The sequence below is a fragment of the Bos indicus x Bos taurus genome, chromosome 8 (assembly GCF_003369695.1).
Source record: "Bos indicus x Bos taurus breed Angus x Brahman F1 hybrid chromosome 8, Bos_hybrid_MaternalHap_v2.0, whole genome shotgun sequence".
Taxonomy (NCBI): Eukaryota; Metazoa; Chordata; class Mammalia; order Artiodactyla; family Bovidae; genus Bos; species Bos indicus x Bos taurus.
In genome coordinates this window covers 94,238,938-94,251,431 of record NC_040083.1, presented here as the reverse complement: position 1 = coordinate 94,251,431, position 12,494 = coordinate 94,238,938, and the positions used below count along the sequence as shown (strand labels likewise).

The window sequence follows — 12,494 nt, the reverse complement described above, 5'->3', positions numbered from 1 at the left end:
CTTCCTTTTTTATAATGAAAATGACAATGCTAATAATATGAATAATTGCCTAATAGGGTTGCTTCTCAGACTAAATGAGGTAATGTACAAATAAAATAATTAGTAGAGTAAGAAATATTAGTCATTTGGTCCTTGGCTGTATTCATTTATTCAACAAATATTTCTGAACCTCTTATCTCTGTGTCTGTTATATTGTAGGTATTGGTATTGTAGAAGTAAACAAGAAAAAGTCCCTGCCTTAATGAATTTTTCATGCTAATGGACAAGTCAGATAATAATCATAGCAGTGTAACATGGAAAAGTGACAAGATCATTAATCTATTGTGTGGGGCTTTGTTGTTTAGTCACTAAGTTATGTCCAACTCTCTGTGACCCCATGCACTGTAGCCCACCAGGCTCTTCTGTCCATGAGATTTTCCAGGCAAGAACATTGGAGTGAGTTGCCCTTTCCTTCTCCACTGGTGGTTTGTAGCCAATAAAAATAGTTTATTTTTCAGTTACACATAATGCAATACTCGAATTTATTTTAAACTCTAGTTAACTTGTGGTAACAAACATGACCAAAAGCTCAGGCTTCAGCAAGGAAGAATTGGGTTTGAATCTTACCTCAACTCTGAATTTACCTTTAATTAAGTTTACTTAATATTTTTGCTTTGATTTATTTATTGTAAAATGTGGATGATGATACCTCTCTCCCAGAACCTTGATGAGATTCAATAAATTACATGGCATATTGCTTGTAGCTTGAAATACATTCTTTTCTCTTCCCTTCCCCCTCTCTATTCTATTTGGTCCACTTTATTTCTTTTCTTCTTTCTTTGATCTATTCCTTTTTATGTTTTCTTTTCTTCCTATGAGTATATGGTACTTCTACATTGGTACATAGTTGAATATAACCATAGTAGAATACATATTTTATCTTAACATATTTTAATGTATTACAGGTGAAAAAGAAACCGTACGATGGAATGGGAAAACCAAACCATTCTGGTGGAATTTTTTCTGAAGGGGATTTCTGGTTATCCAAGGCTTGAGCTACTCTTTTTTGTGGTAGTCTTAATAATGTATGTGGTCATCCTTCTGGGAAATGGCACCCTTATTCTCATTAGCATCTTAGACTCCCATCTTCACTCCCTATGTACTTCTTCCTGGGGAACCTCTCCCTCCTGGACATCTGCTACACCACTGTCTCCATTCCCCCCGTGCTGGTGAGCTTCCTTTCAGAAAAAAAGACCATCTACTTCTCTGGCTGTGCTGTGCAGATGTTCCTTGGCTTGGCCATGGGGACAACAGAGTGTGTGCTCCTGGGCATGATGGCCTTTGACCGGTATGTGGCTATTTGCAACCCTCTGAGATATTCTGTCATCATTAGCAAGGGTTCCTATGTGCCCATGGCAGCTGGCTCCTGGATCATAGGAATTGTCAACTCTGCAGTACAAACTGGGTGTGTAGTACAATTGCCCTTCTGCAGGAATAATGTCATCAATCATTTCACCTGTGAAATTCTGGCTGTCATGAAATTGGCCTGTGCTGATATCTCAGGTAACGAGTTCATCATGCTTGTGGCCACAACCTTATTCACAATGACACCATTATTGTTAATCATTATCTCTTACACATTAATTATTATCAGCATCCTCAGAATTCGCTCTTCTGAGGGGAGAAGCAAAGTCTTCTCTACCTGCTCAGCCCACTTGACTGTGGTGATAATATTCTACGGAACCATTCTCTTCATGTACATGAAGCCCAAGTCTAAAGAGACACTTAATTCAGATGACATGGATGCTACTGACAAACTTGTATCTGTGTTCTATGGAGTGATGACTCCTGTCATTAATCCTTTAATCTACAGTCTCAGGAACAAGGATGTGAAGGAAGCAGTAAAACATTTACTGAGAAGAAAAATTTTAATAAGTAAATGGAAAAGGGACAGGTAACTTTTGTCATCACAATGTAGAAATCAATTAATCAATTTTGTTGGTTAGTCGCTGAGTCTTCTCCAACTTTTTTGCAACCCAGTGGACTGTAGCCCACCATGCTCCTCTGTCTATAGGATTTCCTAGGCAAGAATATGAATGGGTTGCCATTTTCTTCTCCAAGGGATCTTCCTGATCCAGAGATCAAACCCTCATCTCCTGCATTGGCAGACGGATTCTTTACCATTGAGCCACCTGAGAAGCCCCTCATATCCAACTAGGAGGCATTAAATTATTCTTTTCTACTTTCAACATTATCTGCTTTGGCAGTGTTTGTTTTTTTTTTTTTTAATATATATACCTTCTGATACATGGGATCCAACTGTTTTGGTCTTACAACCAAATACCTGATATTTAAAGCTCTAAATATAAATAACTTCTGAGTCAAATTACCCACTGATAAAAATAGAGCTATATCTTTTTCTCTGTTCCATTGGCTCTCTATCCATGAAATATTTAATGTATTGCCAATCCAAAAGGAATCTGTTATTAAGAAATGTGAATCTATCTTTTAGATGGTTTATACATTTGATTTTTATCTGGGGTTTATATTTCTTTCCTCTGTTTGTAACCTTTAATCTGTAAAAGGAGCACCTTTGTCATTTTATTTCTTCCTTTTATTTAAAATATTTATTTATTTGGCTCTGTTGGATCTTAGTTGCAGCATGTGGGATATTGCAGCACATGAACTTTCTAGTTATGGCATGTGGACTGCAGAGCTCACAGTCTCAATAGTTGTAGCACTCAGGCTTACTGGGCTTGGTTGTCCCAGGTATGGGGGATTTTAGTTCCCCAACCAGAGATTGAACCCATGTCCCTTTTGCTGCAAGTCAGATTCCCAACCATTGGACCATAAAGGAAGTCCCTATTTCTTCTTGATCTGAGTTGCACACTTCAGATTTTCATCTTAGACTTTAATGTTTATTTTAATATTACATCTCTTTTCTCTGTAACTGCTATCATATTAGCCTCTGAATTTTAAATTTTATTTAGTTTTGATTATGTTTATTTTAGAATTAAAGAAAACTTTGAGGTACTAAATTACTTGGTTTTATTTCTCTTTGATTGCTTTAGCTTTCTAATGCTAACAAAAATCCCATAATACTTAATTGTTCATTTTTATTTAGATTTTAAAACATTCTTATTTTTCTATCTTATCCTTTGATTGTTTTTTAATCTTGTATTTATTTTCACTATAAGGAAGGCATACATGTCTCCCCTTATATTTCAAAAATGAGGCAGTGAGGAACATTATACAGACTGCTGCTGCTGTTGCTGCTAAGTCGCTTCAGTCATGTCCGACTCTGTGTGACCACATAGACGGCAGCCCACCAGGCTCCTCTGTCCATGGGATTCTCCAGGCGAGAACACTGGAGTGGGTTACCATTTCCTCCTCCAATGCATGAAAGTGAAAAGTCAAAGTGAAGTCGCTCAATCGTGTCCGACTCTTAGCGACCCCATGGACTGCAGCCTACCAGGCTCCTCCGTCCTTGGGATTTTCTAGGCAAGAGTACTGGAGTGGGGTGCCTTTGACTTCTCCAATTATACAGACTACCATAACACAGAGAGAAATTGACTCTATTTCTCTTGAGTCCTTTTTATTTCTATCTCCTTGAAACATTGTTTTAACTCTATTAGTAATTTTTTGAGAATGTTCTTTAAGAAATGTGAGATAACCAATAGTTAATCACACCCAGATCCTACATATAACTAAAAAAAGGAAAAAAAAAAGACCTAACTGACTTCCTCTTGGAATGGTATGCTTTCTGAAACTGTACAGGGAATAAAATGAACTCCTGGGAGTTTCTTTTCTGAAAAGTTTATATATATATTATTTTTTGTGTTATTCTTTTACATTTACTTCTTTCATCATGATGGTCAATGAGAAGCTGCCCCCAAAGATTTTTTTTTGAAAAACGAGATCACAGTTTTTTCACTGATTTTCAGGTTTTCTCAATAGTTGAATTCAATGTTGGTCATTATGCACCCTCTCAGAAAGTGGAAACACCATATGGAAGATTGGTCTTTCTTTGGGAACAGAGACTAGCAATTTTTGAATTTTATTTGACTTTATTAGGACAGAAAAATGTGCCATTCAGAGGGAGATAGAATACAGAAGTGTGAGGGAATAGTTGTTTTTAGAAACTTCTGGTTGTGGCTAATCATTTCTTATTCCTGATCACTATTTAGGCTTCATTGCTAGTCATTTGAGCCTGTTCTTCAGTGTCATCAATGTTGATGTGGTTCTTTTTCCAGTTTGTTTTATGCCATGTGTGGATTATTTTGCCTTTGTTCCCTGAACTATAGCTGGCTCTGGACTTCTTTCTACTAAGTGAAAATTTGAGGAAGAGTTGACTCTGGAAAAGACTCTGATGCTGGGAGGGATTGGGGGCAGGAGGAAAAGGGGACGACAGAGGATGAGATGGCTGGATGGCATCACTGACTCGATGGACATGAGTTTGAGTGAACTCCGGGAGTGGTGATGGACAGGGAGGCCTGGCCTGCTGAGATTCATGGGGTCGCAAAGAGTCGGACATGACTGAGCGACTGAACTGAACTAATAAGGAAATTAAAATGCAGAAAAGGAAACAAGAAAACCTTAATTAGACATCTCTTTCTTCCTAACCTCCACCATAAGGAAGATTTTTTATCATCTAACTCTCTTCTTATCCCTGGTCTCCTATTATATTAATAGGGTTCACTGTGCCTCAGATTAAATATCTTAAGTGTATTATCACCCCGAGTTCCAAGGGTATAAGATATTGTCAGAGATTGATTGTTTTCCTAGCTTGACTCCATGGACTTAGATCTGGTCCTTGGAAGTGATCAGGTGTAACCCAAAGTAGTTTCCATCAGCCATGGCACAAACAGTACTGTTTTAGGGTGCTGGTAGTGAAATATGATGCCAATATTTTGTGTGTGAAACATCCTGTGGTCTTGGAACATGATGACCCTAATGGAAACAACCTTGGAATGGTGGCCATATCTTATGATTTGCTCAGAACTTATCTAATTAATACCAGCTGCTACAGTGTAATTAGTTATTACTCATTTCATGTCAAAAGTGTCCTAGTTTGGATCATCTAATTTATGGGACACTAAACAGTAGGGCCTATATGAGACAATGTAAGAATCAGTGTCAGACTTTATTTTTTGGGGCTCCAAAATCACTGCAGATGGTGACTGCAGGCATGATATTAAAGGATGCTTACTCCTTGGAACAAAAGTTATAACTAACCTAGATAGCATATTGAAAAGCAGAGACATACTTTGTCAAAAGGGTCCATCTAGTCAAGGCTATGGTTTTTCCAGTGGTCATGTATGGATGTGAGAGTTGGACTATGAAGAAAGCTGAGCACCCAAGAATGATGCTTTTGCACTGTGGTGTTGGAGAAGACTCTTGAGAGTCCCTTGGACTGCAAGGAGATCCGGCCAGTCCATTCTGAAGGAGATCAGCTCTAGGATTTCTTTGGAAGGAATGATGCTGAAGCTGAAACTCCAGTACTTTGCCTACCTCATGCGAAGAGTTGACTCATTGGAAAAGACTCTGATGCTGGGAGGGATTGGGGGCAGGAGGAGAAGGGGACGACAGAGGATGAGATGGCTGGATGGCATCACTGACTCGATGGACGTGAGTCTGAGTGAACTCCAGGAGTTGGCAATGGACAGGGAGGCCTGGCGTGCTGCGATTCATGGGGTTTCAAAGAGTTGGACACGACTGAGTGACTGATCTGATCTGATAGGGCTAAATATAATTATTTTTGTTGGCTTAGTGATATTTTTATTTCTTTCTAAAATTTTTAAAAATTGAAATATATTGATTAATATTGTTTCAAGTGTATAACAAAATAATTGAGTTATGTGTGTGTGTGTATTCTTTTTCAGATTCTTTTCCAAAGTAGGTTATGATAAGATATTGAATATATTTCCCCATGTCTATAGTAAGTCCTTGTTATTTATCTGTTTTGTATGTAGTATCAGCTAACTGGGTATCTATTAACCTCAGGCTTCTCTGGTGGCTCAGTGGTGAAGAATTTGCCTGACAATGTAGGAGGCACAGCTTTTATCACTGGGTCAAGAAGATCCCCTAGAAAAGGAAATGGCAACTCACTTCAGTATTATTGCCAGGGAAATCCTACAGACAGAGGAGCCTGGGGGCGCTATATAGTCTATGGGGTTGCAAAAGAGTCAGACACAACTTAGTAACTAAACAAAACAGCAATCAATTAGTCTCAAATTCTCAATTTATCCATCATCCTCCTTTCTTTTTTGGTAATGATAAGCTTGTTTTCTGTATCTTTGAGTTTATTTTGTAAATAAATTCATTTTTATCATTTTTTGTAGACTCCACAAATTGATGGTATCATCTATTTGTCTTTCTCTAATTTACTTCACTTAGTATAATTAAGTCTAGGTCCAGCCTCGCAATAATTGCCTAGAAATAAATAAGCTGCAAATGACATTGTTTTATCCTTTTTATAGTTGAGTAACATTACACTGTATATGTATTCCACATCTTCTTTATTCATTCATCTGTCAGTGGACACTTAGGTTGCTTCCATGTCTTGCCTATTGTAAATATTGCTGTTATGAACATTGGGGTGCATGTATCTTTTTGAATTAGCATTTTCTCTGTATATATGCCCAGGAGTAGATTTCAAAATTCTATGGCAAGTCTATTATTAGTTTTTTAAAGAACTTCCATACTGGTTTCCATTGTGGTTGTACCAATCTGCATCTTCACAAACAATGTAGGAGAGTTCACTTTTTTCCACACCTTCTCCAGCATTTATTATTTGTAGACATATTGATGATGGCCATTCTGATCAGTGTGAGGTGCTACTTCAGTGTAAATATAACTTAAACATTAAATTAGCATATTGGTAAGTATTCAAAATTATGTACATGTAATATACAAATGGATGTGAAGAGTCGGATATAAAGAAGGCTGAGCACTGAAGACTTTATGCTTTTGAACTGTGGTGTTAGATAAGACTCTTGAGAGTCCTTGGACTGCAAGGAGATCAAACCAGTCAATCCTAAAGGAAATTAATCCTGAATATTCATTGGAAGGACTGATGCTGAGGCTGAAGCTCCAATACTTTGGCCACCCGATGCAAAGAGCCAACTCATTAGGAAAGACCCTGATGTGGGGAAAGATTGAAGGCAGAAGGAGAAGGGGATGACAATGGATGAGATGGTTGGTGGCAACACTGACTCAGTGGATGGCATTACTCAATCCTGTGCTGCAGTCCATGGGGTCGCAAAAGTTGAACACGACTGAGCAACTGAACAACAACAACTGATATAACAACAACAATAGGTGAATGTAATTACTTTACTAGATTTTTAGCTAATTTATTATTAGCCTCTGTGTAATGCTGAGTTGTGTTCCTTCAGAACTCTAATGTTGAAGGCCTAGCCCCCCACCCCTACTCCCACACATACCTAGTACCTCAGAATGCATCTATATTTGAAGATATGACCTTTTAAAAGGTGGTTAAATTGAAACAAGACTGTTATTGTAGGCTCTTGATTTGTGTCATTATAAGAAAAGAAAATTTGAATGCACATAGTGAGAAGGTGACTCTCTAGAAGCCAAGCAGAGGCCTCAGAGGACTTTAAACCTGCTAACATCCTAATCTTGGACTTCTAGCTTCCAAAACTATGACCTGATAAATTTCTGTTGTTTAAACCACCCAGTCCCTGATGTTTTGTTATGGCAGCGTTAGCAAACTAGTATGAACTCTTTTTTAACACAACTAAATGGAATAGAAATAATTACATATTCTCTAAATGTGTGTCTGTGTTTTAAATGTTTGGATATGTTTCTGTATGCATTCATGTATGTGTGTGTAATGTGAACATCTATATACAGATATAAAATATCTGCAGAAATATATCCTGACTAGAGTAGAGTGGATGAGTTCCAGTCAAGAAAAAAATATCAGAGACTTTAGTGGCATGTTATTAGTCTTCAGATGCTGAAATCTTTTTTTTTTTTTAAGTAAATTCACAAGAAGATAAAAGGTGTTTCAGTGAAACTACTAGTTGTTGCTGTTGTTGTTCAGTTGCCCACTAGTGTCTGACTCATGTGACCCCATGGACTGCTGCACACCAGGCTCCCCAGTCCTTCGCTATCCCTTGAGCTTGCTCAAACTCATGTCCATTGAGTTAGTGATGCCATCCAACCATCTCATCCTCTGTCATTCCCTCCTCCTCCTGCCTTCAATCTTTCCCAGCATCAGGATCTTTTCTAATGAGTCTACTCTTCGCATCAGGTGGCCAAAGTATTGGAGCTTCAGCTTCAGCTTCAGCCCTTCCAATGAATATTCAAAAACTACTAGTACTCTGTTTAATCCTGTTATTCCAGACACCTGGTTTAAATCCAATGGTATAAATGAACTCATTAGCACTTAGGGAAAAAAAAAAAAAGGACATGAAATCTGTGCTATAGATGTTACAATAATGAAAGCCTATTAAATGGGTGTAAAATATTGAAATATGTGAAATATCTTATTATATAAACCACAATATACAAAGAATTAAAATGTATACTTAGAAATTTTCATAGCATTTGTAATCCCTCTCTGGACCAGATAGCTAAATGTACAAAACATATTTGATTTTTGTCATGGAATCATTAATGATATCTGTAGATTTTTTTTAATGGCTTGGATTCAAGTTGAGGACTGGCCATGGGTAAAGAAGAAAGAGATAGAAGATGTACTGGGATTAATTTTAGGACATGTTAGCAAATTATAACAAAGATTTATCTAGTTTGTCCAAAGAGCAACAACCTCAGGTAGTTAGATTGGAGTCAATGAACTGATCAATAATTATCTGATAATAATACTTGAAAGCAATGGTTTATGACTATTGGAGCAATAATAGAAAGGTGAAAGAATGGAGGTATCAGAAGTATATTTAAATAAAAGCTAACCCAGTGATGAGGCTTAAGATAGTTATTAATTCCAACTTTTCATATTCACTCATCTGCCTTCCTTCAAAGATTAGACTTTCACTGTCTTCACAAGGTCAGAGAGAATCTGATCTATGGATGAGGAAATAGAACTTAACTAAGCCCCTAAAACTCTATTTCTATATGGAGCCTTTCTAAAGTAAAGTTTGCATTCCTTTAAAATTTTCTGTTATCTGGCCTTGGGTTTATTATCTCCAGTAAGTACTTTTCTGAAACTGACTTCACCAGACATCTTTAAGCCTATGATATAACTTCACTTTGTGAAGACCTCTTAAGTCTTCTGATACCATTATAGGTATCCCTATAATGTATAGGTATCACTATAGGTATCACTATAAAATCACCTGATTTTAATAAACTTCCATAGTACACATACTAGATAATGGTGGATGCTTGTTATTTTATTGCCTATGACTTGTCGTTCAGTTGCTAAGTCATATCCGACTCTTTGAGACCCCATGGGCTGCAGTACACCATGCTTCCCTGTCCTTCACTATACCCTGAAATTTGCTCAAACTCGTCCATTGAGTTGGTGATGCCATCCAACCATCTCATCCTCTGACGTCCCCTTCTCCTCCTGCCCCCAATCTTTCCCAGCATTAGGGTTTTTCCAGTGAGCTGGCTTTTCACATCTAGTGGTGAAAGTATTAGAGCTTCAGCTTCAGTGTCAGTTCTTCCAATGAATATCAGTATTAATTTCCTTTAGGATTGACTGGTTTGATCTCCTTGCAGTCCAAGGGACTCTCAAGAATTTTCTCCAGCATCACAATTTGAAAGCATCAACTTTTTGATGCTTACCCTTCTTTATTGTCCAAATCTTACACCTGTACATGACTACTAGGGGAAAAAAAAAACAAACAAACATAACTTTGATCATATAGACCATGGTCAGCAAAATAATTTCTCTTTGTGTATATACTGTCTAGATTTGTCATAACTTTTCTTCCAAGAAGCAAGAATCTTTTAATTTCATGGCTTCAGTCACTATCCATTGTGATTTTGGAGCCCAAGAAAATAAAATCTGTCAGTTTCCAGTGTTTCTCCATCTACTTGACATGAATTGACAGGACCAAATGCCCGATCTTAGTTTTTGGATATTGAGTTTTAAGAAAAATTTTTCCTATGACTAGTATTTTATAGTTGATTATTTTAATACATTATTTTAATACATTTAATACTCATTTAATACATTTAATATTAGGATGGTGTTACCATTATATTTCTTTTTAAATACAAAAAAGAAGAAATTGGAAGTCAAGGCTAATGGTTTCTTCCATATAAGAACGTGACCTCTCTGTGCTTTGGAAGATGGACACTGCAATGTCTACATTATGAAGCTGTGACAATCAGATGAGAAAATAAAAACCAGCAACCAATTGCTAGTAATTTTTATTATCAAAGGCAAGGGAAGAAAGAGATCCTCTCAGGACTTTAATGAGCATTTGTTTAAGAGATGAAGGTAAAATGGTTTGATGAAGCTTGTTTGTCAAAATCTTACCATACTGGGCTTTTTTCCATAGAAAGAGCAGGTCAGTGAATGTTTTCTCATACTCTTGCGATGTGATCAGGCTAAGATATTAGGTTTAGAAAGACTGGTCTTTCGACAGTATAGAGGATCAACTGAGAATGTGACAAATGATTTAGAGGACCATGGAGACAGTGTACATAGAGGCAGTGAAAAGATAGGATGAATATGGGAATTTCATGGTTACAGTATTGGATTTGAGGATCTTTCATGTATGGATAGTCATCAACAATGATTCTAGTAGTATAAGGAAAGAACTCTAATGCAAGCATTGATTGAATAAGAGGAGAAGCTTAAGGATGATGACTTCATAAAGCTAATGATGTAAGTTGGATGACTGGTTGACTGTGTTGATGATTAGACTTCCAGGGGAAGACAGATTAGTGAAGTCCAGGAGAGAAATCAGGAGTCAAGCTGTATATTAAAAAGTCCTTTGCTCAGAGATGGCAACTGAGCCCTAGGTGTGGATGATATGGTCTATGCAGAAGTTTGGGACAGATATCTATAAAATGATTGGCTTCATTTTTCTACACTTGGTCAGAGTTGAAGTAAAGGGAAAAGAACAGAACACTTGTGATTTAGAGTATAGAATTCCAATTTGATTTTTGTCTGCACCAGCTGAGTGAACTTAGGCTATTTTTAAAACATGCTAGTTTGATTTTCTCTTCTATGAAATACAGATAACTTATTTACTATACTTATAATAAAATTCTTTCTTGCTACTTCTGAAAGACCACCTGTCAGTCAACTTATTTTATTTTAGAGTGTACTTGATAAAAAATGTTGTGTTAGTTTTAGGTTTACAGCAAAGTGATTCAATAATATGTTTATGTATCTATTAATCTTCAAATTCTTCTCCCATATAAGTTGTTAGTAATACTGAGCAGAGTTCCCTTGCGATACAGTGTATCTTTCCTAGTTTTTCCTTTCATATACAGCAGTGTGTACATGTCCATCACAAACCCCCTATCTATTCCTCCCCCTCCCTCCTTCTCCCTTGGTAATAGTAAGTTCATTCTCTAAGCCGGTAAGTCTGTTTCTGTTTTGTAAGTTCATGTCTACTTTTCAGTTCAATTCAGTCTCTCAGTTGTGTCTAACTCTTTGCAACCCCATGACCCGCAGCACGCCAGGCCTTACTGTCCATCACCAACTCCCAGAGTCCACCCAAACCCATGTCCGTTGTGTCTGTGATGCCATCCAACCATTTCATCCTCCGTCGTCCCCTTCTCCGCCTACCTTCAATCTTTCCCATCATGAGAGTCTTTTCAAATGAGTCAACTCTCTGCATCAGGTGGCCAAAGTATTGGAGTTTCAGCTTCAACATCAGTACCTCCAATGATCACCCAGGACTGACCTCCTTTAGGATGGACTGGTTGGATCTCCTTGCAGTCCCGGGGACTCTCAAAAGTCTTCTCCAACACCACAGTTCAAAAGCATCAATTCTTCTAGATTCTGAATAAAAGTGATATCATACAGTATTTGTCCTTCTCTGTCTGACTTACTTTACTCTGTATGACAATCTATATGTCCATCCATGTTGCTGCACATGTCGTTATTCCATTCTTTTTAATAGCTGAGTAATATTCCTTTCTGTATGTATATCACCTCTTTATCCACTCACCTGTCAGTGAACACTTAGGTTGCTTCCATTTCTTGGCTACATAGTCAGTTTTTGATCTTTATTCTGGCTAGATTCTAAATTCAGCTCGTTTGAATTTAATTGTGATTTCAATTAGATTGAGCAACACCTGTTATTTTATTTCATGTCTAGTCCTTTCACTCTGGCAGCTGTTAGGAATATTAGCATAAAATACCCCCAAATCTTTCCTCCTCTCGTGGCTGTCTGTCTCTCTCCACTCTATCTCTGTCCTCTTTGTCTCTCTCTATTTACCTTTCTTTCTCAGCTTTACTCCATTGCCACCCATTCTAGAATATATTGAAATATTTGTTTAATATTTCATTAATTAAGTCAGCATCACCAACTTGATGGACATGAGTTTGAGCAAGCTCT

General features: G+C 37.3%; 1 pseudogene; it reads left to right on the top strand.

The window, feature by feature from the left end:
- The first annotated feature begins 963 nt into the window (after positions 1-963).
- On the top strand, positions 964-11,506 carry LOC113897498 (annotated as a pseudogene).
- The last annotated feature ends 988 nt before the right edge of the window (positions 11,507-12,494 follow it).